Genomic DNA, 26,230 nt, shown 5'->3' on the forward strand with positions numbered 1-26,230 from the left:
GCTCCAGCAATTGTTGATAATTGTGTTGCGTCTGCATCGCTAGACGCAGAACGCAGCCTGGTCTCCGGAGAGCCCAGGTGGAGACTGCCATGAGACATTGCCCTGGCGGCCTCACCCTGTCAGGAGAAGCTGAGCTCTCTGGATTAATAATTTTCTGCACTCTTTCTCTAATTTGATTTCAGTGTTTCCCCAGTGTCCAAGAGCGCTTACAATATATCCACCGCTGTGTGAGTTTCATCATCGTACTGCATGCATCACAGAAAGTTGGACATAATATTGAACTTGCCGAAATGCCCAGCTTTAGTTTTAACCGAATATGCCAGTTTCTAGTCCTTAAGGTACTCGCTAACTTATGGGATACAGTGGTACCTTGGTTCTCAAACTTAATCCGTTCCGGAGGTCCATTCGAAAACCAAAGCGTTCCAAAAATGCAAGGCACACTTTCCCATAGAAAGTAATGCAAAATGGATGAATCCATTCCAGACTTTTAAAAAACAACCCCTAAAATGGCAATTTATCATCTAATGAGGCCATTGATCCATAAAATGAAAGCAATAATCAATGTACTGTACTATAAAATAAATAAGACAGTATTGTAGATGATTAAAAAAAATAGTTTTTATCTTACCTACACTGATCACAGTCATTGTTTGGATGGGGGCCTTTTATCCATTTCCGCAGCCACACAATCAATCAGTAGCTGAATTGGGTTCCACACAGTCATAAAAACAAATTAAACCGAGAAAGCCTCAAAAACAAAAACGCGAAATAAATAGTAAAAACAAAAGCTCCAAACTTAATGTGTTCCGGAACTCCGTTTGACTTCCGAAATGTTCGAAAACCAAGGCGCAGGGGCCCCGGAAATAATAGCCGGCAGCCGCATTGGGCGTCTGAAAAACATTCGAAATCCGGAAACTTACTTTCCGGGTTTTTGGCATTTGAGAACCAAGGTCTTTGAGAACCAAGGTACCTCTGTATCTTCAAGAGAACAAAACAAAGGCGTAAACTCTACACAAATCCAGAGCGGAGTCCCTGAGATGGTTGGATGGCGTCTTGTACACCTCCTTTTGGCAACACCTGCACCTGTGACAAACGTCTTGCTCTGCTTTCCTTTGGACCACATCTGTGAGGCTGAGAGGAGGGTCTTGTCACAGCAATTTGCCTTCACCTCCAGAGGTGCACTCCATTGTCTCTCGGGACAGACGGATGTCAGCAACAGTTCTTGACTGCAATGATAGGCTTGTGTTTAGTGCCGGGTGCTAGCCCAGAAGCTAGAGAGGGGCAGAGCAGTGAGAAGGGGGGGGGGGGCTTCAGAGACTAGTTAGGAACATGGGAGCCCAAGTCAGACCATTGGTCCATCTAGCTCAATACTGCTGGCATTGACAGGCAGCAGCTGTCCAGGATTTCAGACAGCCTACCAAGAGATGCTGGGGATTGCCCCCCCCCCTCCAGGAAACATTCATTTGCAAGGCATTTGGAGCACTGGAAACTGCCTTATATTGAATCAACCCTGGATCCATCTAGCTCGCTACTGCCCGCACTCTCTCCAGGATTTCAGGAACGGCTTTCCAGAGTTGTAGGCAACCATCTTTGATGACCCAAACTTGAGATGTCCACAAGTGAACACAGGGCCTTCTGCACCCAAAACAGATGCTCTGTGCCCGACCTGAATTGGAATTCTTTTTTAAAAAATGCAAAATAATCAAGAGCCTCGTGAAAGATGGGCAGAGCAGGCGGAAGCAGCTGGGATCAGATCAGGATCCACTCGATCCCCAGCAGGCTCAGTGGGACCAGATCAGGATCCACTCGATCCCCAGCAGGCTCAGCCTGCCCCTGGAATGCCCCCATTTGGGGGCGTTCCTGCAGGTGGAAATTCCTCCAGCGATTCTTCTGCCCCCCCCCGCCCTTTGGGTGGGTGGGTGGGGAATTCGGTGCCGGATACCTGCGTCGTTCTGCAGGTGGAAGCCAGTGGGGGTGCTCTGGCCTCGAGTGCAAGGCCACCCCAAAGGATCCAGGGTTTGCAGCCGAACAAATTTATTATGGCAGAAGCAGCCCGCTCCCTTCGGCTAGTGGAGACAGGAAGGGCGCAAAGGCTCGGGGCAGTTGCTGCCAGTCTGTGTAGGCAATGCTGAACTAGATGGCCCAATGTTCTGGTTCTGTATATGGCAGTTTCCTGGTACTTATTCTCCATATCCTCCAAGTGTTCCTATTTTCCAGGGACAGTCCCAGAATTACGAAAGCCATCCCAGCTTCTGATTTGATCCCGGACTGTCCCTACTTCCCCTGCCTCCACCAAGCTTAAGGAGGAGGATGAGCCGACGCTTGTCCCGAGCGGCAGCGGCTGTGAGAGAGCACCCCATTGCGTCTCCCTGGCCGCTGCTGCCCGCCTCTTCCCTCTCTTCTCGTACCGGCTTCTGGAGAGCAGACAGGGAGGTGGAGAGGCTGCTTAGGCCCAGCCTCCTGTGACGCGCCAGCCCTAAGGTGCAGGCAAAGGGCAGGGCTGCCCTGGGTGGGAAGAAAGAGGGAGCAGAGCGGAACACAGGGAGGCTTGATTTTTTAGAAAAATTAAAAAACGCTTTGTGTGTTTGCATCTAATCTCGACCCTTTCTAAAATACACATATTGGTGTTTGTTTTTCTTTTTGTAAATCTGCCAAGGAATAAAATGAAATAAAATAGCAATTAAGGGGTTTTTTTTCCAGGACGGTGGAGAGCTTGGTGTGTTGTGCCCCGCTGGTATTGTGAGGTTGGCATTTGCCCTTCTTCTAATAGGAAATACTGTGAGGGGCACAAAAATGGGGGGGGGGGACTAAGAGGGTCAGTTTGGGGGGGGGGAGGAATGAGAAATGTCCCTTTATTCATCTGAGGAATGTTGGAGAGTATTTGGCTTAGGGAGCTGGGTATGTTTAGCCTGGAGAAGAGAAGGTTAAGGGGTGATATGATAGCCATGTTCAAATATATAAAAGGATGTCATATAGAGGAGGGAGAAAGGTTGTTTTCTGCTGCTCCAGAGAAGCGGACACGGAGCAATTCATTCAAACTTCAAGAAAGAAGATTCCACCTAAACATTAGGAAGAACTTCCTGACAGTAAGAGCTGTTCGGCAGTGGAATTTGCTGCCAAGGAGTGTGGTGGAGTCTCCTTCTTTGGAGGTCTTTAAGCAGAGGCTTGGCAGGCATATGTCAGGAATGCTTTGATGGTGTTTCCTGCTCGGCAGGGGGTTGGACTGGATGGCCCTTGGGGTCTCTTCCAACTCTATGATTCTATGACTCCTTTGTTCTTTTGGTCGTAGCAGGCAGGCAGGCAGGCAGGGCTCTTGGTTTGCGAAATTTGCAGGCTTGGAGAGTGCAGCGTGTTGTCTTACGAACGACACTCGGGCCCTGCCCTATATCCTCCCGGCAACTTGTGGGCGAGTCAGTTAATTCATGGTGCAGTCGGTATTATTTCCTGCGCTTGTTTATGAGAATGCACACGCCCAGATCGTGGGGAGGGGGGGGAGCGCAGCTTAACGCGACCACAGCTGTTTATAACGGGAGATGATATCTCGCTTCTAAACTGTTTGGAAAGCCTTCTATTAATTGGATTACAGAGCTCAGATCAGCAGTTTTATTATCGCGTGATGCCTCCGCATCTGCCCTACCAGCTACACAACACATTCATAGCGGAGATGTTTAGGCAGAAGCCAAGTCCTCCAAGATGATCACCCTTATTTTTCAGCGTTCGCAGGGAATCAGTTTGGCGTCTTTTGGGTTTCTATTTTTAAGTAATTCAGCCTTTTATTTAAAAGGAAAAATGTAAAAGATGGTGATGGGAGCCATCACTCAAAAAAATAATAATGAGTCATTTTTAAAAAACCACACACACAAGACATCCACCCACTCGGCTCGTGCTGTTGCTATGGCAATTTGGCTCTGCCATGCAAGATGGTCTTCGAACTTCTCCCCCAAAATCACCCGGGGCTGATTGACACAACTGCAATATGGGCTCTCTCTCCCCCCCCCCCCCGCCTTTACAATTCCATGTGGAGGCTTCTGCCAGGAACGCGGCGTTTGTGGCTAGCTGGTTGCACCTGAACAGAACTTCACGCTTGGCAACCAACTCCCGGCTGCCACCGAAAAGAATAATTAGCGTTGCTATTCAGCTTTTCAGCCCCGACATATTTAAATAGGCAATTGTCAATCAATCAAGAGACAAAAAATATGGGGCGAGCTGTGTTGTTGGCAACTTATATCAGCCTTTCCTGGGGAAGGCAGGTGTGGGGGACTCCTTGGTCCTGAATGGGGCAACTGTGACCCTGAAGGACCAGGTGTGCAGCCTGGGAGTCATTTTGGACTCACAGCTGTCCATGGAGGCGCAGGTCAATTCTGTGTCCAGGGCGGCTGTCTACCAGCTCCATCTGGTACGCAGGCTGAGACCCTACCTGTCCCGCCAGAGTGGTGCATGCTCTGGTTATCTCCCGCTTGGACTACTGCAATGCGCTCTATGTGGGGCTACCTTGGAAGGTGACCCGGAAACTGCAACTAATCCAGAATGTGGCAGCTGGACTGGTGACTGGGAGCGGCCACCGAGACCATTCATGATTTTATAAACTCCTACCATGCAACCCTATTACTTGCCTTTTTCCTGAAGCCAAAACGTCCCAGGCTTAAAGCAACCTTTCCTGGCAGAGGCAGCTAAATCTGCTCTTTGGTGTTACGGTAGCAGGTGGCAGTGCAAGGAAACAGGTGCTGACTCTGCAACGGCTGCTTCCACGTCACCGTGCGGTTGGGCTGCTGCTTCCTCCTTTGGCGACTTCCTCCCTCCATTCATCAGAGCAGCTAGACAGGAACCAAATACTTGCTCTTGACAGTATCTCATGGTGGGGGTGGAGGTCCACCAGAGGTGGTCCTCTGGGATCTCACTGAATGGCCTGGTGCCTTAAGGGAGGAGGAGGAGGAGGAGGAGGAGGAGGAGGAGGAGGAGGAGGAGGAGGAGGAGGAGGAGGAGGAGGAAGAAGAAGAAGAAGAAGAAGAAGAAGAAGAAGAAGAAGAAGAAGAAGAAGAAGAAGAAGAAGAAGAAGAAGAAGAAGACCGTGCTCATCTGGCTGAGTTTCCCAAGCCATTCTGGGCGGTTTCCAGACAAATAAATACTGTATTCTTCCGTGTATAACACGCCCCTGTGTATAAGATGCCCCCTATTTTGGGGGACTCCAAATTAGGAAAATGGGGTGTGGCCCCCAGATTTGTTGAACTCTTTTAGGGGGGATTGCGCCTACCCAATTAGCACAACAACAGCAAATCAACACCAGCCCTCACCGCAGCAACCAATAACATGCTAAATAGCCGCTGGCAATCTTAGGCTCGCAGCAGCAACCAATCCCACGTCTTATACATGGAAAAGTACGGTACATTTCTAAAAAAAAAAAAAATCAAGCCTAGAGCTGCCTTCAGATGTCTTCTAAAAGTTGTATAGTTCTTCTATCTCCTTGACATCTGAAGGCCCTTTGCCTGGTTTCCTGTAACTTCGCTTCTCGCTGTGAGAAAACCACCAGAAGATCCTCGGAGGTGCACCACCCCAGGTTCAAATATTTCTGCTCAGGGAAGCCTCTGGCCTTTAAAGGCTGGGGGAGAGTTTTATCATATCTTTTTGCTACTGTCCTGTTTTTAAATATTTTGGTCCTGTGCGGTTCTGATTTTCAACGCTGCTGCTTTTGATTTTGGTTTCGTAGCTCTTGTTTGGGAACCACCATGAACTTTTGTAAGGAAAGTAGAAATATTTTAAACACGAAAATACCCAAGTCGTCAGGATAAGGATGCTTTGGCTGAGATCCCTGCATTGCCCTTGGGGTCCCTGCCGGCTCTGCAATTCTATGATTCCAGGTTCCCCCTCCCCTTCCCGAATGCACCTGCTTCCTTTCCCAGAAAGGAGGATGTGCTTTGCTTTGGAAATAAAAAAGAAGCATAGCCATAGAAAGCATTCTTGGTCCATGTAGCTCAGTAGTATTGCCTACCCTGACTGGCAGCAGCTTTCTAGGACAGTGGTAGAGAAGAAGAAGAAGAAGAAGAAGAAGAAGAAGAAGAAGAAGAAGAAGAAGAAGAAGAAGAAGAAGAAGAAGAAGAGGAGGAGGAGGAGGAGGAGGAGGAGGAGGAGGAGGAGGAGGAGGAGGAGGAGGAGGAGGAGGAGGAGGAGGAGGAGGAGGAGGAGTTGGAGTTTGGATTTGATATCCCGCTTTATCACTACCCGAAGGAATCTCAAAGCGGCTAACATTCTCCTTTCCCTTCCTCCCCCACAACAAACACTCTGTGAGGTGAGTGGGGCTGAGAGACTTCAGAGAAGTGTGACTAGCCCAAGGTCACCCAGCAGCTGCATGTGGAGGAGCGGAGACGCTCTTAACCACTACATCATACTGGCTCTCAGGTAAAGGTACCCATGACAGTTAGGTCCAGTCGCAGACGACTCTGGGGTTGCGGCACTCATCTCGCTTTATTGGCCGAAGGATCCAGCGTACAGCTTCCGGGTCATGTGGCCAGCATGACAAAGCCACTTCAGGCGAACCAGAGCAGTGCATGGAAATGCTGTTTACCTTTCCGCCAGAGCGGTCCCTATTTATCTACTTGCACTTTAACGTGCTTTCAAACTGCTAGGTTGGCAGGAGCTGGGACCAAGCAACAGGAGCTCACCCCGTCATGGGGATTTGAACTGCTGACCTTCTGATCGGCAAGCCCTAGGCTCTGTGGTTTAGACCCAGGACAGTGGTAGCCAGTGGTTTTTTTTTTCTTTAAAAAAATGTTTAGGGGTACTCTCATTTTCCTACTCATATTGACATACTGCCCCTCAATGAGGCCAAAACACTGGTTGTAGCCAACATGATGTAAATTATGTAGTTTTTTTCTCCTCATATTGTAAGCCACTTTGAGCATGGCTTTAACTAGGCTTTCCATATTTCAAAAAGTGAAAACCCAGACACAAAAGTTGTTGAGCATTATTATTATTATTATTTTGCAAAGTTGTTGGCTATGTCTGGGAAATTTTGGACGTAGGGCAACTCTACTTTCGCTATGCAAAGGTTGTGGGTTCGAGTCCCTGTCCCCCCCCCCGGCATTACAGGGGGTTGCACCCGATTAATCTCATGGTCCCTTCCAACTCTATGATTCACTGATACTCCTGTGAATTTTGGATAAAATGCACATATTTGCAAGCAATGTTCTCCTCACCTAATGCGTTTTCCCATTATTTCCACTCCTGCACACATTATTTGGCTGGAGAACCGAAGCACAAAATTCGGAGGTGTGTCCATGTCATCAGGGCAGCTGTGTTTCGGTTTGCCTCCCATTTGGGGAAGTGCAAACTAGGGATGTGAGCACACAGAAATGTGAACAGGACCAAATTTCTCCCTCATATCACTAGTGGCCAGCGCCACCCCGAGGGAGCAAATACCACAATTCATGCTTCCAACCCCGAATATTCAGCTTCCCGGGGGGGGGGGGATCCCACTGGGCTCTAGCATTATGAAAGAGGGAGAAAGGACCTTGTCTGCATCCATTTTCCCTTGGTAATTTTGGCTGTCCTTTTCTGCAGTAGACTTGTGGAGATGTGGAGGCCGGAAATGTGTGGGTTGGTTGCTTCGTTTTGGTAAACCGTCCCCGTCGTTTGACATGTTCTTCGGATGTACATATTTCCTGCAATATACTGCCGATTATAACCAAGAGAAGGTCTTTGAACCCTGTCGTGCAGCCTGTCCACCCCCCAGCCGCCTGATAAGAGACACATAGACATGCCAGTTCCCTTTTAAAAATAAATAAATAGAAAAGCAATATAATTACACCATATTTCATTTCATCTTTTCTTCTGGTTGACTTCCCTTCCTCCTCAAAGCGGTTTCATTTACATCCTTTTATAAACTGTTTCCTTCTTCTTCTTGAGTTCCAATTCTCCCCTTATCTCTTTCATTTCAATTTCAATTTTTACACAGACATGCCAGTTCCGATGGGTTGGCCCCACATTCGAGAGACTGGGTGAGGAGGGACCCAACACGTCAGCCACAAAAAACACACACACACACACACACAAAACGAAGAGGAAGGAGATGTGGAGCGCGGGTTATAATCAGAGAGTCATTTCCAGCGTTTGCAAAAACGAACTTACAGATAAGCCCTTAATCTTCTCAAGCGCTACAGCTAACTCTCTGCCACAGGCTGCCCCCGTTTTCAACCTTCCTCGTTACAGTTAGATTTGTTGTGGGAAATCTCGCTGTGCCTGCCTTCTTGCATTCCTGCAGGTGGAATCTGTGCCCGGACTTGGTACTGGCGACACTAAGATCATTGTGACCTACAAAATGGGGCAGAGTGGGGCGGCTCGCCTCAGGCAGACAATTTGGGGGTACCTTTGGATGGTGCCAGGGGGCAGGAGCAGCAACCACTACCCCCCGAGAGGAGCTCATCCCCCTGCCCACTTGCCCTGCATTAATGGGTTACACTACATAACAGATACATTGGCTCCCAGGACATTTCCGAGTACAATTCAAAGTGATGGTGCTGACCTTGAAAGCCCTAAACGGCCTCAGCCCAGTATACCTGAAGGAGCGTCTCCAATCCCATCGTTCAGCCCGGACACTGAGGTCCAGCTCTGAGGGCCTTCTGGCGGTTCCCTCGCTGTGAGAAGCAAAGCTACAGGGAACCAGGCAGAGGGCCTTCTCGGTAGTGGCTCCCGCCCTGTGGAACACCCTCTCATCAGATGCCAAGGAAATAAACAACTACAGTATCTGACTTTTAGAAGACATCTGAAGGCAATCCTGTATGCGGAAAATTTTAATGTTTGATCGTGGTTTTAGTATTCTGTTGGGAGCTTCCCAGAGTGGCTGGGGAAACCCAGCCAGATGGGCAGGGTATAAATATATTATTATTATTATTATTATTATTATTATTATTATTATTATTATTATTACCTGTTTTCTCCCAGCTTAGAAAAATGCTTCACCCCTTCTGTGCCCCACCATAATTCCCACACCCCGGTGCCAACGCTATTTGAGTGGCAGGGTCCATGCAGAGTTTCAGGTGGAGAAGAGTCACAGTTTGGCTGTAGAGCGTCTGCTTTGCATTCAGAAGGTCCCAGATTCAGTACCCAAGAGTACCCCCTGCCTGAAACCCTGGACAGACCCTTGCAGGCAGGCCAGGCCAAAGGTGGGCAACCCACGGCCCATGCCAACCCTCAGAGGCTTTGTGAGATTGTGCCCAAGGCACCAGCCCCGCTGCTGGGTCAGCCTCAGCGCCCAATTTAACATGCTAATTGTGCTCCACTCAGCCTGCAAAACAGCTGACGGGACAATTGAGAAACCAGGGGAGAATGATAAGATTGTTGTTGTTGTTGTTTACTCGTGTCTGACTCTTCGTGACCCCATGGACCAGAGCACGCCAGGCACTCCTGTCTTCCACTGCCTCCCGCAGTTTGGTCAAACTCATGTTAGAATCATAGAGTTGGAAGAGACCACAAGGGCCATCCAGTCCAACCCCCTGCCAAGTAGGAAACACCATCAAAGCATTACTGACATATGTCTGTCAAGCCTCTTCTTAAAGACCTCCAAAGAAGGAGACTCCACCACACTCCTTGGCAGCAAATTCCACTGTCAAACAGCTCTTACTGTTGGTTGCTTTGAGAACACTGCCCAACCATCTCGTCCTCTGTTGTCCCCTTCTCCTTGTGCCCTCCATCTTTCCCAATATCAGCGTCTTTTCCAGGGAGTCTTCTCTTCTCATGAGGTGGCCAAAGTATTGGAGCCTCAGCTTCACGATCTGTCCTTCCAGTGAGCACTCAGGGGTGATTTCCTTAAGACTGGATAGGTTTGATCTTCTTGCAGTCCATGGGACTCTCAAGAGTCTCCTCCAGCACCATAGTTCAAAAGCATCAATTCTTCGGCGATCAGCCTTCTTTATGGTCCAGCTCTCACTTCCATACATCACTACTGGGAAAACCATAGCTTTAACTATAGGGACCTTTGTCAGCAAGGTGATGTCTCTGCTTTTTAAGAGGCTGTCTAGGTTTGTCATTGCTTTTCTCCCAAGAAGCAGATATAAGAAGATATTACCCTAATAATATCAAAGGTATTTACTTCCCTTGTGCTTCCCTATTAGGGCCCTTGTGCTCGGATCCTGCTTGCAGGCTTCTCATTTGCGTATCTGGTTGACCACTGTGACAACAGGGTTCTGGATGAGATGGGCCATTGTCCTGACCCAGCAGTACTTGTCTTATGTTCTTAAGACGTGATCCATTGCGGCTTACGGTTCCATGGTTCTCTGATGCCACGAAGACCCCAAGCCGCCTTCTGCTCCAACCCAAGTCCGCTTCAATTCCCCGGTGGCTCAGTCCCAAGGTGTGAATAATCCTATAATTCTGAGAAACAGGGCTGTGAGCAGCGATGGGACCTTTGCTGCTGACAGCGAGAGCTGCTCTTTTTGAAAGCTTGCTGTTGCTCGGGCAACGCCTAGCACTATTCTGTGGGTGTCTAGCAGGTAAAGGGGGTGGGGAACCCAGCCAGCTATGAGACTGTGAAATGTTGTGGTGTGTGAAATGCTGCATGTGTGGCACATTTTCGAGCGTGTAGCGTTCGTAGCAAGGTGACACAAGCCGGAATCCAAAGCAGAAGTGCCTGGATTCGGCGGTCGGTACACAATCCAGATCGCACACCAGCGATAACAAAACTCACGGTTAGAGAAAGGAAAAGAGAGGCACGGGTTTTTTGTTCTGCTTAGTTTAGAGCTGGGGTCTCGGTGGCTTAGCCCCAGAATCTATTTTCACAGGTTCCACAGGGGATCTAGTGAAGTAATATCAAAGAGGCTTTTTTCTTCCTTTCTTAGAAAAACTAGTAACTAGAAAACCCAATGTAGGTTTGGTGGTGGTTGTTGTTTTTAATATAATGTTGGCAGCTAGATAAAAAATAAAAAAACCCTCATCCTCTGAACATGTGCAGAGTGCGGTTTGAGAGGAATTGACTCCCAGGGATCCTTGAGGTCACATTTCTGAGTCTAACCTGAACTGAGGGTGATGTTTACCCTACCTGGAAACCCTATTTATGTTGTCTTCGCCTCGATAAGAACCCTCTTGGTGACTGTGGCCACCATCGCCCATCAATTTGATCACCCCCTTCCTACCAAGAAGCAGTGACTTGTTCTTTTTTCTGCTCTAAGTCCAAGAAGAAACAATGCCTTGCTGAGAGGGAGAACGAGTAGGTTGGCAGTGGTGATGCAGAAGGACTAGCTGCCACAGGCACCCGGAGGCTTCCCATCATGTGAAGCCTTGTTAGGCGAATCGAAACACAGCCCAGAGTGAAATATATATCATACACAATCTTCCCTGGGCAACATACAAGACCCATCAAAACTTTTTTTGATTTTGATTACGATCGGTTTCAGCATTGCTGAAACAAAGGCATGGCAAGCATGCAAACTGAATTACCAGAGTGTTGGATTATTCCAAGTTAACATTAAGGCTTTATTGAGTTGCAAACCAGATGGCTCTAATTGTTACAGTAGCCTCTTTGCATACACAAATCTTGATCAGGGAATGCATGAATTACAAAATGGGAAACTTGATTTGTATCAGTTATTCAATTTGCTCCCTCTCTCTTTTTCCACTTGGTTATTTAAATCACGCCGGCAGCCCGCGCCAAATTCAGGTGGGCCAAGTTTTCTTGTTGTCGTTGTTTAGTCGTGTCCGACTCTTCGTGACCCCATGGACCAGAGCACGCCAGGCACTCCTGTCTTGCACTGCCTCCCGCAGTTTGGTCAAACTCATGTTCGTAGCTTCGAGAACACTGTCCAACCATCTCGTCTTCTGTCATCCCCTTCTCCTAGTGCCCTCAATCTTTCCCAACATCAGGGTCTTTTCCAAGGAGTCTTCTCTTCTCGTGAGGTGGCCAAAGTATTGGAGCCTCAGCTTCAGGATCTGTCCTTCCAGGGAGCACTCAGGGCTCTTACTTACTTTTGCATAATTCAGGTTCTGCACAGGAAAGAGTTCCACTGGATTTTGGGGGTCTTGCCAGCTTTTCATTGCATGCCCTACTTATTTTTATGTCTGCGGTCATCAGCGCTAGAACGGGTTTGCAAATAACAATTCACCTGGTGTAGCCAGCTAGTCAAAGCCATTTCCCAGGTGTGACTGCTGTCTCCTTCCTTGTCGTTTGAAACCACTGGTTCAGATCCTGCCCTCTGGAGCAGCAGAAAACAAGCTTGCTCCATTTTCCTCCAGGTATTTGAACCATGGAATCATATCTGCTGGTTATTTACAACAGAGGGATTTTTCAGATGGAAAGCAAGATACCACATTCCTGGATGGAAAGTTAAGAAACTCCAGCTTCGTTGGCGTAGATCCCACCCAAGGTTCCTTGCAAATGCTTTAATTATCCTCCACCAAGTTAATCACAAACACACACAGACACACACAGAGGCTTCTCTTGTTCAGAAGTGGAGTTCCTGCGTCGAGGCAACAGGAGGTTCCGCTTCTGGCTGCCAGAGTGGAAGCGGCGCTGGGATCTCGTGGGTCTTGTCTGCGCTGCTAAACCACTTCCAAGAGAAGGGAAACTCTCTTCCATTTGATCTATGGCTTCCTTCCAGCTGTGCAGCCTGCAATTCCCACCGAACGCTCACTAAAGAGAGATGCAAAGAGGATCAGTGTTAATATGTTGCGGATAGTATTTTCGATGCTGGGGATCCTGCCTGTCTTTGGGGCGAAAGGAATGTTTTAACAAGCAACCGGGGGGGGGGGGGGTTGGCCTCCACTGAGCTTGTTTCCTCCTGCTCTGGAAGGTAGGACTCGAACTCATGGCTTCGAGTTACAAGAAAGGCGATTCCGACTAAACATCAGGAAGAACTTTGGGACAGTAAGAGCCAGTGCCGGATTTATGTATAAGCTGAACAAGCTATAGCTTAGGGCCCCACTCTCTTGGGGGGGGGGGCAAAAAAAATTAAAGGAAAAAATAAAGATAAAAAACAAATAAAACAAAACCTACATACAGCAACAGTGTTTTGTGTTGTGTAGGCTGCTATGATGTAAGTCATGGGCCCCGCCTGCTAGCCTGCTCCCTCAAATATCCCTGGTTTGCTCATTTCTATATACAGTACAGTGGTGCCTCACAAGACGAATTTAATTCATTCTGTGAGTCAGTTCATTTTGCGAAAAATTCGTCTTGCGAATCCCATAGGAATGCATTGAATGTTTTTTTCCCCATAGGAACGCATTAATTGAATTTCAATGCATTCCTATGGAAAACTGCGATTCGCTAGATGAATTTTTCACAAAACAAATTCGTCTTGCGAGGCAACCTCCGATCGCAAAACCGGTTCGTCTAGCGAAAAATTCGTCTAGCAGGGCATTCGTCTAGCGAGGTACCACTGTATAGGGTGCCTCCATTCTGCATGGACTGGTTGCATGGCAACATGTGCAAATGGCTTTAGATACCCATTAGGTCCATAAATTACCATACAGCATATATTCAACACAAAAAACAGCGACACTTTGTTGTCAGCTGGACATATAAAGGGCCCCATTGCCTTCGGTAGCTTAGGGCCTCATCAAACCTAAATCCGGCCCTCGTAAGAGCTGTACGGCAGAGTTTTCTTATATAGAGCTGCTCTTGGTCCCAGAGCTTGGCATTTTTGCGCTGCACAGTCATCATTTCCAGGGCTACACGCTGGGGCTACTTCCATGGGGCACAGGGAGGATAACTGGACCCTTCTCTGTGGGCCCCAATGTTGATAGCGCCTGTCCCCATTTGCGGCTCGGTCTCAGTCCCATCCCCAGCCTTATTAATTAAACCCTGAAGCACCCAGGAAGATTGGCTGTAACCTGGAATGTGGCTTCCCTCTTCCAAGCCGAGACGGGTTGTGTTTCTCAATTCGAAAGACAGCCGGAGGCTGCAGTAGTACAATTTAGTTCCGTTTAATTGGCATTATGTGGGTCATCACCCCTACAGGCACAGAATTAGCAGAGGGACATCCTCAAGAAACCTACTTCTCCAGCCCGTCAAATTTTAGCAGCTTTAAAAGTTAACCATAACAAACGCTGCCAGTATTTGCTTAAAGTTCATAGAATCATAGAGTTGGAAGAGACCACAAGGGTCATCCAGTCCAACCCCCTGCCAAGCAGGAAACACCATCAAAGCATTCTTGACATATGCCTGTCAAGCCTCTGCTTAAAGACCTCCAAAGAAGGAGACTCCACCACACTCCTTGGTAGCAAATTCCACTGCCGAACAGCTCTTACTGTCAGGAAGTTCTTCCTAATGTTTAGGTGGAATCTTCTTTCTTGAAGTTGGAATCCATTGCTCCGTGTCCGCTTCTCTGGAGCAGCAGAAAACAACCTTTCTCCCTCCTCCATATGACATCCTTTCATATATTTGAACATGGCTATCATATCACCCCTTAACCTTCTCTTCTCCAGGCTAAACATACCCAGCTCCCTAAGTTTCCATAACCTGTTGTGCTTTTTTAAAAACAAACAAACAAACAAACTTGGGCTTCTTTAAAAGAGGATTATTGCCATCAAAGGATCCTAAACCTCGTGGCTGGGCTCTGCGTCAGCTTCTGGAGGCCTCTGAATCAGTGGCGTAGCAAGGGGGGTGTAGGGGGCAGTTCGCCCCGGGTGCCACCCTGGAGGGGAGGGTGACACTCGGCGCTCCCCCCCACGAGTGAGCAGCCAGCCGTCGCTCGGTGGCTGGCTGCTCGCTCACTTGCTCGACTGGCACGCTTTGCTTCTTTCTGCTGGGGCGGAGGCGAGGGGAAGGCCAGAGAGGGACGCCCCTCCATGGCCCGCCCCTTGCCTCCACCCCAGCAGGAAGAAGCAAAGCGCATGCTGAGCAGGTGAGCAAGCAAGCTGCAGAGCGAGGCTTTTAAAAAAAATGCTCCGCAGCTTGCTCGCAGTTTGCCCGCGGCGCCACTCCAGCGCCGGGATCCTCTGTGATTCCGGTGCTGGAGCGGCGGCGCCGGCAACCCGCTCCGTAGCGCACTTTGCTTCTTCCGCCGCTGACACCCCTCCCTGGCCCACCCCTCGCCTCCGCTTGAGCGTGCCTGGCAGGTGAGCGAGCAAGCTGCAGAGCGAGGCTTTTTTAAAAAACTTCGCTCCGCGGCTTGCTCACGGTTTGCCAACACCGGCGCTCCAACGCCGGGATCCTCAGCTGTGAGCAGGGGATCACAACGCTTGAGCGCTGCTGCCAGCAACCAGCTCCGTACGGCGCATGCGCAGCATCACTCCATACGGCGTACATGCCGCCCAGAGCGGCGCTGCCCATGCGCCGTGCGGAGTGGGTTGCCACTCCGAGTGCCCCAGCGGCTAGCTACGCTGCTGCTCTGAATACCAATTGCTGGGAATCACACAAGTTTAAAAGGCTGTGCGCTCAGATCCTGCTTTCGAGCTTCCTATACGTATAGCCACCTGGTTGGCCACTGTAAGAACAGGATGCTGAGCTAGATGGGCCTTTGGCCTGATCCGGCAGGGCCCTTCTTATGGAGCTCTACTGCAATAGCAGAACCTACATGCCCAGGCACAGTCTACCCATACCTGCCAAGTTGCTGTCGGAGAAATAAGGGACCGGGCGGAAGTAGCAGGCCGAAAGTAGTGCTGCCGCCATTTTGGAACTGGGCGGAGCATGTTCAGAAGTGACTTTTGATGCTGCTTTGCCCAGTTCCAAAATGGCCGCCACGCCAGAAGTCGCACTGCAGCCATTTTGGAACTGGGCAGAGCAGCATCAAAAGTCGCTTCTAAGCATGCTCTGCCCAGTTCCAAAATGGCCATCGCGCCAGAATAAACCAGGGAAAAACAAAAAAATCCGTTTTTTCAGCTAGGAACAGCTGGGAAAACGGGGATTTCCCGGGGAATACAGGAGACTTGGCAGCTATGAGTCTACCTCTGAATACCAGATGGTACACTGTGGAATTTGCTCCCCGGTTCACAAAGTTATGGAGATCAATGTGCAGTAGATTCTGGATATGGAAAATAAGAGCCTGAGGCTGCCTGCCCCATGCATCTCTCTCCTACAGCTCCCTGCCCCTCAGCACCTTCCGCCCGAGGCAGCTTCCACATTTAGCCTAATGGCAGGGCCGGCCCCTTGTGTGTCCATCTCTGTAATAGCAGGGCGTGCGACGTGTTTGCTGTATTTGAAGCCGTGATGGGGCCCCTGCGGCTGCCGTGCTCCAGGTGCCGCGTGCCAATTAATTAATTCGCCTTTGGAGCAGATACCTAATTAAAGCAGTCCGAAAGGCTTCACGCCAAGGGGACACTCATTCAGGCAGCCTCTTTTGTCGCCGCTGATGTCATCACTGGAACGAATCCCACAGGCCTCTGGGCCAGGTGCGAGTTGCCTTTGTCTGGAGACTACTAAAAATACAGCGTCAATAGAGAGTCGAAGGCGTCCTCCGAGAAGATGATGCAATTTGGCCGAGGGAAGAGAAAGTTCAGGCTACGTTTCCGACAAGGAGGCAACCCCCCTGGCTGCCAGGAGTTGGGTTAGGACCAGAAAGCAGGGAAGAAGTCGACACTTGTTTGGCATGTCTGCCTGAAGTCATTCTCTTTTTATATCTATATTTAATTTTAATTTAATTTTACATTTTAGTTTTACATCCAAACACAGAAGACAATCATAAAATGTAGAATTCTCGGACTTCCTTCCTCCCCTGCGTGGAGTCTGCAAATAATCACATTCCACTGCATATCATATCGTCCTCTATTTGTCCACAAAACTCAACTTTTCCCATTTTTTTTGCACAGTGCAAAAGTTATTGCAGCCCTGTTAATATTTTTAATTGTTTACGGTGTTCTTTCAAGTAGATTACAAATTTTCCCCAGTCCTTACCGAAGTTTTTATCATCCTGGTTTCTGATTCTTTTCCAGCCATTTTGGCTTAGTCCATTGGGTCCTTGGGTCATTCTCAATTGCACAGAATCCTAGAGTCAGTAGGGACACCAAGGGTCATCTAGTCTAACCCCCTCCAAGGCAGGAATCCTGAAGAAGCATCCTCACCCCCATCGTTCTGCCCGGACACTGAGGTCCAGCTCCGAGGGCCTTCTGGCGGTTCCCTCATTGTGAGAAGCGAAGTTACAGGGAACCAGGCAGAGGGCCTTCTCGGTGGTGGCGCCCACCCTGTGGAATGCCCTCCCACCAGATGTCAAGGAAATAAATAACTATACAACCTTTTGTAGATATCTGAAGGCAGCCCTGTTTGGGGAAGCTTTTCATGTTTGATGTTTTCTTGTGTTTTTAATATTTTGTTGGGAGCCGCCCAGAGTGTCTGGGGCAACACAGTCAGGTGGGTGGCATTTAAAGTATTATTATTATTATTATTATTATTATTATTATTATTATTATTAAAACAGCTAACCTCTGGACTTTTTCAAAGCACAATCTCCGGCTCAGCACCTGGCAACCCTTAGCAACCCTCTCTCCCACCTTGGCAGTCTGGACAGGGGTTTTTTGGGGGGAGGGGGTATAACAAGGTGTAACCAAAAAGATAATCTCACCCCATGTATACCCAACCAAACACTGCGCTCTGCCAGCGCTCTGCTCTTGCGGGTGGCTTCTCACTGTAAGGCCCATTTCATTGCTGAAGAAGACCTGGGCTTTTAGTGTGCCAGCAGCTGCCCTTGGAAACTCCCTCCATTTAAGTGTCGGAGAGATGAATTTTAGACTTTGGAGGGTGGGAGGTGGCGTTCCATCCAGTTGGCATGTGTAAGAATTTCCTGTCAGACACAGTAAGAAAGAAAGAAGATTCCACCTAAACATTAGGAAGAACTTCCTGACAGTAAGAGCTGTTCGGCAGTGGAATTTGCTACCAAGGAGTGTGGTGGAGTCTCCTTCTTTGGAGGTCTTTAAGCAGAGGCTTGACAGGCATATGTCAATAATGCTTTGATGGTGTTTCCTGCTTGGCAGGGGGTTGGACTGGATGGCCCTTGTGGTCTCTTCCAACTCTATGATTCTATGATTCTATGAGTACAGTAGTTGTTGGTGATCAAAACGCTAGCACAATCAGCACACTTTGCAAATATCTGCCTTTGTGGCTCAGGTGGTACAGCATGAGACTTTTAACCTCAGGATCGTGGGTTCGAGTCCCACCTTGGGCAAAATATTCCTGCCTCGCAGGGGGTTGGACTAGATGACCCTGGGGGGTCCCTTCCAACTCTACAATTCTGAGTCTATTATTCTGTCAGAGGTGTGCTGCAGCTCTTTGTTCATTGATGGCCACATCTCTCCATTTCCACCCCTGTCAAGAAAGGCTAGGGCGTTGAGTTCTTTCGTTCTGGTCGCTTGTGGGGCTGCGACCCTCCGCTGCTCTGTCAGACTGGGAAGGCAGCCCTGCACAGATCTCAGATCCGTCTTATCCGTTCTCGAGCAACTGACCTCTTTGGGGAGCTGGTCATTTCTCTCTCCACGTTGCTATGGAAACGAAGCCCAGCTTTTAAATCCAGCTCCAAGGCAGTCCTTGCCCTACGCCAAGCGCTTCCCAAATTCCGCAGGCCGAAAGAAACTACCCCAGGCCTCAACCGGGCTGGCTCGCTTCATGTCTGAATCTGCTTATAATCCACTTTTCAAATTCCAAAGCAGCTAGGATAATAGCCAAACAAGAAAACAGGATAGCGTAAATCCGCATGAATTAAATTGGGTGCACGATGGCTCATCATAATCTAAACACGTGATATGCAGGTGAAATACCCTTATAGGCTTCAGTCCTGACATACCAGCTAAAACCCAATAGAATTCACTATTCCTGCATACATTCTCTTGCATGATTCCAGTCCAGTTTTTCAGATTATTTTAAATGGTTTTCAGAAGCTGAGGTACACATTCTGGGACTATATTTAAAGAGGTATATGGCTTGCCTGTGGGCATGAGTGATATGAGCTTTTAAAACAGAATATCCTTATAAAGCAAAATATGATTAGCTTCCCAGAGTCGCTGTGGCAACCCAATCAGATGGGATTATTATTATTATTATTATTATTATTATTATTATTATTATTATTTTCTGTCGGTACCAAATACCCACGACAGTCCCATGTATCTGATAGTACAGAGAAGGGCTTTTTCGATTCCCAGGACTCCCCTTTAGGCACGGTCAATAGGAACCTACGAAGCTGCCTTGTTCTGTGACAAACCGTTGGTCCATCCAGCTCAGCATTGCCTACACTGACTGGCAGCAGCGCTCCAGGATTTCTGGCAGGGGAGCCTCCTGCTTCCGTCTGGAGATGCCCAGAATGAAGCCTGGGGCCTTCTACAAGCAAAGCAGCTGCTCTGCCAACCAAGCACCGACCTTTCCTGTTCATTCGAGGCACCTCTCATTTCAGGAACGAGACTGGCACTTGTACTGTCTCTCCCTTGACTCTGTCGCCCTGCAAACAACATATTATTGCCAGGGGGGCTTTTCTCTAAACAGTTTCCTTGCCAGACACCGCCTGCTCCAGTGAGTCATCATGGTGGTAATCAAAACATCTGCCTTTCCAGGCAAACGCTTTATCGAGCAACAAATCTATAGCTCTTGCTTTTTTTTTTTTTTATGGCACAGATTTGCATGACGTAAGGGTGGCGTTGCCAAAAGTGAGACTCATGTTTGCACAGCATTTGCAAATGCTAACTTATATCTGTGGATGCACCGTTAGAAACAATGACTGTATTGTCGATAGAAAGCTCTTCTTCTTCTGTATTCTGCTCTGGTCAGACCTCACCTGGAGTACTGTGTCCTGTTCTGGGCACCACAGTTCAAGAAGGATACTGACAAGCTGGAACGTGTCCAAAATGGTCAAAGGCCTGGAAACGATGCCTTATGAGGAACGACTTAGGGAGCTGGGTATGTTTAGCCTGTTCTGCCACTGAGGACTTCTTGGATCATTCTTTGTCTAACTCCTTCCCTTTGACCTGTAAAGAAGCTGGTAAAATGTGGGCTAGACAATGCTACCATTCAGTGGATTTGTAACTGGCTTACTGACCGAACCCAAAGGGTGCTCATCAATGGCTCCTCCTCATCCTGGAGAGTAGTGACTAGTGGGGTGCCACAGGGTTCTGTCTTGGGCCCAGTCTTGTTCAACATCTTTATCAATGACTTGGATGATGGGCTTGAGGGCATCCTGAGCAAGTTTGCAGATGACACCAAATTGGGAGGGGTGGCTAACACCCCAGAGGACAGGATCTCACTTCAGAATGACCTTAACAGATTAGACAACTGGGCCAAAGCAAACAAGATGAATTTTAACAAGGAGAAATGTAAAGTACTACACTTGGGCAAAAAAAAATGAAAGGCACAAATACAGGATGGGAGACACCTGGCTTGAGAGCAGTACATGTGAAAAGGATCTAGGAGTCTTGGTAGACCACAAACTTGACATGAGTCAGCAGTGTGATGCAGCAGCTAAAAAAGCCAATGCAATTCTGGGCTGCATCAATAGGAGTATAGCATCTAGATCAAGGGAAGTAATAGTACCACTGTATTCTGCTCTGGTCAGACCTCACCTGGAGTACTGTGTCCAGTTCTGGGCACCACAGTTCAAGAAGGATACTGATAAGCTGGAACGTGTCCAGAAGAGGGCAACCAAAATGGTCAAAGGCCTGGAAACGATGCCTTATGAGGAACGGCTTAGGGAGCTGGGTATGTTTAGCCTGGAGAAGAGAAGGTTAAGGGGTGATATGATAACCATGTTCAAATATATAAAAGGATGTCATATAGAGGAGGGAGAAAGGTTGTTTTCTGCTGCTCAAGAGAAGCGGACACGGAGCAACGGATTCAAACTACAAGAAAGAAAATTCCACCTAAACATTAGGAAGAACTTCCTGACAGTAAGAGCTGTTCGGCAGTGGAATTTGCTGCCAAGGAGTGTGGTGGAGTCTCCTTCTTTGGAGGTCTTTAAGCAGAGGCTTGACAGCCATCTGTCAGGAATGCTTTGATGGTGTTTCCTGCTTGGCAGGGGGTTGGACTGGATGGCCCTTGTGGTCTCTTCCAACTCTATGATTCTATGATTCTATGACCTTACCGCCTTGGGTGACCCTGCTGGGAGTACGAGATTCCCGACGGCTTCGCTCACAAGGGTGATAGGAACATGCAAGCCCACTCACCACGGCAAGGTGCTGATCCAGCGAGTGGGTCGATAAAAATGCAATGCATCTCACCATAGCACAGGGCAAAGTATTGACGAAATTCATGACAGTCACAGCCACACAGCCGTGCCACTTTCTTAGATTGTGCAATGATCTTATAATTATGCAATAAGAATGATTAGGGATGAATTTCAAGGATCAAGGCAGATGGCCACATGTCGCCTTTTCAGCTAGATCTACTGTTTTCTGTGCACAGGAAAATGGTTTGGTGTGCGCCAATATCTTTCAGAGGTATTTGTGTTTTCCTTGGCGCTCCATTGCATGCAACAGAACTTGCCCACCAATGTCTCAAAACCAAAGCACCTTGTTTTTTCAGTGTCCCTAAATGCATACAGAACTTCTCTTACTCTGATCGGCTACAATCTGTGCAAAGGTGGAAATACAGTGGTACCTCGGATTAAGTACACAATTGGTTCTGGAAGTCTGTACTTAACCTGAAGCGTACTTAACCTGAAGCGAACTTTCCCATTGAAAGTAATGGAAAGTGGATTAATCTGTTCCAGACGGGTCCACGGAGTACTCAAACTGAAGCGTACTTAACCCAAAGTATGAGTGTAATTGGTTCTGGAAGTCCATACTTAACCTGAAGCGTACTTGTTGTTGTTGTTTAGTCGTTTAGTCGTGTCCGACTCTTCGTGACCCCATGGACCAGAGCACACCAGGCACTCCTGTCTTCCACTGCCTCCCGCAGTTTGGTCAAACTCATGTTTGTAGCTTCGAGAACACTGTCCAACCATCTCGTCCTCTGTCGTCCCCTTCTCCTAGTGCCCTCAATCTTTCCCAGTATCAGGGTCTTTTTCTAGGGAGTCTTCTCTTCTCATGAGGTGGCCAAAGTATTGGAGCCTCAGCTTCACGATCTGTCCTTCCAGTGAGCGCTCGGGGCTGATTTCCTTCAGAATGGATAGGTTTGGTCTTCTTGCAGTCCATGGGACTCTCAAGAGTCTCCTCCAGCACCATAATTCAAAAGCATCAATTCTTTGGCGATCAGCCTTCTTTATTGTCCAGCTCTCCAGCGTACTTAACCTGAAGCAAACTTTCCCATTGAAAGTAATGGAAAGTGGATTGATCCGTTCCAGTCGGATCCGCGGAGAACTTAAACTGAAAGTACTCAAACCGAAGCATACTTAAACCGAGGTATGACTGTACTTCTCTCAGTAAAAAAATATCATCTTTCCTGCTGATTGGGCATCTCTTAGCAGGACAGGCCCTCTGCAAACCAGAGCACATCCCAACATGTTTGTTCAGGTGCCTCAGGAAAGGACGGAGAAGATGATAGCCCTCTTCAAACATCTGAAGGGTTCTTGTGTGGAAGACGGAACAAGCTTGCTTCCTCCTGCTCTGGGGGGTGAGACCCGCAACCTGTGGATTCAAGGGACAAGAAAGGAGATTCAGGAAGAATTTTCTGAAAGCAAGAGCTGTTTGACAGTGGAACAGACTCCTTCAGAAGGCAGTCCTTCCTTGGAAGTGGCCACCTGTCAGGGATACTTAAGCTGAGATTCCTGCATTGCAGGGGGCTGTACTAGATGACCCTTGGGATCCCTTCCAATACTGCAGCTCTTGGATTCTGTCATGTCACCATTCCGGTCCCCCACATTCTCCAGTACCATAGATAAAGGTTCTGTCTCGTCCCGCCATTGAGCATGGGCGTAGGCAGGGGGGCAGGAGGGGGCAGTTGCCCCCCCTAGAAGCAGGGCCGCTTGTGGCCAGCCTGCCCCGCTGCCCGCCGCCCGGTGTCGTCTTCCTTCTCCCTGGCTGCTGTGGGGCGAGTGGAGGGAAAGCCTCAGAGCGGCTGGCTTTCCCTCCGCCCGCCCCACAGCCAGCCAGGGAGAAGGGAGACGTCCCTTCTAGCCGGCTGGCTGTGGGGCGGGTGGAGGGAAAGCCAGCCAAACGCTTTGCGCAGCTCTGGGACTTTCCCTCCACCCGCCCCACAACCAGCCAGCTAGAAGGGACGTCTCCCTTCTCCCTTGCTGGCTGTGGGGCGGGTGGAAGGAAAGCCAGCTTTTCCTCCACCCGCCCTGGAGATCGTGGAGGGGGAGGAGGGGATCGGAACAGCCCGATTTCGGGCTGATCCTGGCGTCCCCTCGCCCCTGCCGATCATAGCTTTCCTTGCCCCACTGTGGCCCCTCCCCCGTGCCTTGGCCCCGCCACTTGCCACTTGCCCCCCCTAATTTTGATCCTGGCTACGTCCCTGCCATTGAGACACTTCCGGCCTTGCCGCCAGCAGAAGAGAATTTATTTCCTTAAACAACAGGTCCTCCTTCATTTCCTCTAACCAATTGAGTAACACCAGCAGAGGAACTGAATGTGTATCCTGCCTCGCGACGGCTGAGGCTCACCCAAATATCTGCTGCCAAAACAATTATGTCACCAAACAGCTGATCAGAGCCGACAGCAACCCCTTGGGGAAGTGCTTCCTTTGCTGGCGTGGTTTGAAATCAAACCACATGGGCAAAGGGAGCAGGGTTTGCAGCCACCGGCTGTGAGATGGGTGCCGCCAGATCCTAATCTCGGCTCTTTTTCATCACACCCAGCTCGGTCCTCTTCTTAAAAGTGCTCCAGTGTTCATCTGCATCCGCTTCAGACTCTTGGTGTGAAAGGATGTCTCCCCAGCTGGATTTTATTACATTCATGGGCTTTCAGGAATAGCCAGTATCCTGGCTATAGGCAGCTTAACACTGTAGTCTCTAAGAGCATAAGGAGAGCCTGCTGGGTAAGACCAATGGCACATTTAAGTGCAGCATCCTGTTCTCACAGTGGCCAACCAGATGCCCCAATGAGAATCCCCATTGCAGGATCCAAGCACAAGAGCAACTCTCCCTGTTTGCTTCCAGCAACTGTGGGGGTAGAGCAGACCCATCCTGGCTAGTAGTCCTCAGGCCCATCTCCTCCACAAATTTGCCTCATTCTCTTTTTAAGCTATCTAGAGGAGGGAGAAAGGTTGTTTTCTGCTGCTCTAGAGAAGCGGACATGGAGCAATGGATTCAAACTTCAAGAAAGAAGATTCCACCTAAACATTAGGAAGAACTTCCTGACAGTAAGAGCTGTTCGGCAGTGGAATTTGCTCATTTGCAGATGAGCAGGGTATAAATAAAATTATTATTATCATTATCATTATCATCATCATCATAAAAGGAGGGAGAAAGGTTGTTTTCTGCTGCTCCAGAGAAGCGGACACGGAGCAATGGATTCAAACTACAAGAAAGAAGATTCCACCTAAACTTTAGGAAGAACTTCCTGACAGTAAGAGCTGTTTGGCAGTGGAATTTGCTGCCAAGGAGTGTGGTGGAGTCTCCTTCTTTGGAGGTCTTTAAGCAGAGGCTTGACAGGCATATGTCAAGAATGCTTTGATGGTGTTTCCTGCTTGGCAGGGGGTTGGACTGGATGGCCCTTGTGGTCTCTTCCAACTCTATGTTTCTATGATTCTAGGTTGGTGGCCTCCTCCTTCTTCTTTGGTGATCACTCATATAATAATAATAATAATAATAATAATAATAATAATAATAATAATTTATACCCCACCCATCTGGCTGGGTTTCCCCAGCCACTCTGGGCGGCTTCCAACAAAAATATTAAAATACAATAGTCAGTTAAACATTAAAAGCTTCCCTAAACAGGATGCCTTCAGATGTCTTCTAAAAGTCTGGTAGTTGTTTTTCTCTTTAACATCTGGTGGGAGGGCATTCCACAAGGCAGGTGCTACCACCAAGAAGGCCCTCTTCCTGGTTCCCTGTAACTTGGCTTCTTGCAGCGAGCAAATGCCAGAAGGCCCTCGGCGCTGGACTTCAGTGTAAGATTCTCTTTCATGAACACGAGCGGTGTGTCCATAGGTGACTGTGGAGACCAATTCTGGATCCACACATCCTTCCACAGTGGAGACATAGGTTTCTGGGTGAGAGTTTGCCAAACTCTTAGCACGTTTCTCCCTTTCGTCCTGAGTTCAAGCATCTTCCAAGCCCGTAACACCTTTGGTGAAGGCTCTTCTCCAATTGGAGCACTCGCAGGCCAGTGTTTCCCAGTTGTTGGTGTTTATACTACATTTTTAAAGATTTGCCTCGAGGGAGTCTTTAAACCTCTTTTGTTGACCACTGGCATTACGCTTTCCATTTTTAAGTTCGGAATAGAGTAGTTGCTTTGGAAGACGATCATCAGGCATCCGCACAACATGACCAGCCCAACAAAGTAGATGTTCTGCCTCCTGGGGGAGCAAGTTTCATAGTCTGTGCGCTGTGTGACTATACACTTTCCAAGCGACATCCAAGAGTTGGAAGGGACCACGGGGGTCATCCAATCTCCTTCGATGCAGGAATCTTTTGCCCAACATGTGACTCGAACCCACAGCCCTGAGATTAAGAGTCTCATGCTCTACTGACCGATTCCCGTGAGGCTTACTCCCAAGTCAGAGTGCGTCGGATGGCAGCCAAACAGGGTTGAATTAGGCCCTGTGTTTCGAGCTCTTTTAAGTTCCTCGTTCCCTTTTTAAAAATATAATAAATGTCTCCTTTCCAGTACCTGCTAAATCACAGCAGCAGCTCGGCAGGCACACAGCTTGCTCTTTGGACAATGTCCACCTTGTCCTGCCAACAGCATTTCCCCAACCAGATCCTCTGTAGCTTAGTCAAGGAGTTACTGTTTCTCTAACCGCCTCTCTGCTGAGCAGAAACAGGCATCTTTTTGGAATCCCTTAGCAGGAGATTGTAAAATTAAGATGAGGTTTTACTTCAGCATCAATGGAACCTTTGCATTCGTTTTGCTTGGTACGTCTGATTTTCTCACCATGCTAACATTCGCTTCGAAACCTTAAACAAGTTTGCCCTTTTTCTGGTGCATTAATGGTGATTTGTGCTCACTTCCGTGGTACACGAGCCTGCTTTCAGTACTTGTTTGTGCCTGCAAAACTTTTGCAGTGGACATACTTCTTCGTTTCGGTCTATGCACGTCACGTAGGCTCCTGATAAAACCCTGCAAGTTTTTACGATGATATTCCAGTTTGATTTTCGTCCTCCTTTCATTGCGCAGAGCACAAGGGCGCCCTTCACCTCGAGGGCAATAAAGCCTTTACATTGGGGAAGCATTGCAGGACAACATGTAAGCAGACTGTTGAATCCATCACTAAGTGCACTGGCATTGAATC

At 48.5% G+C, this 26,230-nt stretch overlaps 1 protein-coding gene and 1 non-coding gene across 4 annotated transcripts in view; both read left to right on the forward strand.

The window, feature by feature from the left end:
- GNG2 (G protein subunit gamma 2) overlaps nucleotides 1-26,230 on the forward strand; it is a 59,067-nt gene that overhangs the window by 13,100 nt on the left and 19,737 nt on the right. The gene's annotated exons all lie outside the window — the stretch shown is intronic.
- Nucleotides 18,005-18,077, forward strand: TRNAK-UUU (transfer RNA lysine (anticodon UUU)). Its single transcript has one exon. It is a non-coding gene; the product is annotated as a tRNA-Lys (tRNA).

The sequence above is a fragment of the Zootoca vivipara genome, chromosome 1 (assembly GCF_965207765.1).
Source record: "Zootoca vivipara chromosome 1, rZooViv2.hap1.1, whole genome shotgun sequence".
Classification (NCBI taxonomy): domain Eukaryota; kingdom Metazoa; phylum Chordata; class Lepidosauria; order Squamata; family Lacertidae; genus Zootoca; species Zootoca vivipara.